The following is a 1011-nucleotide window of genomic DNA, read 5'->3' as shown; positions in this document are numbered from 1 at the left end:
TTATTCTTTAAAAATATACCAATTAAAAAAAACCTTAAATACAGTAAACAGCACAAATATAATCTTACAGCTTTGACATCTTTCATTCACATTTATGGAATTATTTGTATTGGGTTACCATTTGTCATTAAAACAAAAAGGGTCCAGAAATCTGCAAAAAGTGGTATTCCAACAAGCAGTAGATGCTGAGAGAGATCACTGGGAGGAATTTGTCCGATTTCGATATTCTGTGATTGGAGCAGCGGTGGTGCTAGTCTAGTTGGGGTGGGGTCTCTATTTGAGATTATTTGGTGTTAGGTTAGCTCACTGGACACTCTGCGTTAGAGGGATCAAGACCCATGGCAGGACTTGAGCTAATAATCTAGTCTGACGTGACAGCTCAGTACTGAGAGATAAGAGAGACCCTGCAATGTTGAAGATGCTGTCTGTTTGATTAGACATACAACCGACAGTGAGTGAGGAGGAACAGGGAAGAGACAGGGAGTCAGGAGGGACAGGGAGGGGCAGGCAGTGGAGGGACAGGTGTGAGGAGGGACAGGGAGTGAGGAGGGACAGTGAGGGACAGGGAGTGAGGGGGGATAGGGAGTGAGGATGGATAGGAAGCCAGGGAAAGGGAGTGAGGAGGGAGTGTAGGACAGGAAGTGAGGAGGGACAGTGAGTGAGGGACAGGGAGTGAGGAGGGACAGGGAGTGAGGAGGGACAGGGAGTGAGGGAGTGGGGGAAGTGAGGGGCAGGGAGGGAGTGAGGGTCAGGAAGTGAGAGGAGTGAGGGCAGGGAGTGAGGGAAGGGAGTGAGGGAAGGGAGTGAGGGCAGGGAGTGAGAGGAGGGTGGGGAGTGAGGGACAGTGAGAGCGGCAGTGAGGGTAGGGGTGAGGGACTAGGGAGTGAGGGCAGGGCGTGCAGAGGAGTGAGGGTCAGGAAGTGAGAGGAGTGAGGGATAGGGAGTGAGGAGGCAGGGAGTGAGGGGCGGAGTGAGGGGCAGGGCGTAGAGGAGTGAGGGTCAGGAAGTGAG

Source organism: Callorhinchus milii, unplaced genomic scaffold (assembly GCF_018977255.1).
Source record: "Callorhinchus milii isolate IMCB2004 unplaced genomic scaffold, IMCB_Cmil_1.0 Scaffold24, whole genome shotgun sequence".
Lineage (NCBI taxonomy): Eukaryota > Metazoa > Chordata > Chondrichthyes > Chimaeriformes > Callorhinchidae > Callorhinchus > Callorhinchus milii.
The sequence above is the reverse complement of the archived record's forward strand: the minus strand, read 5'-3'. Positions refer to the sequence as shown.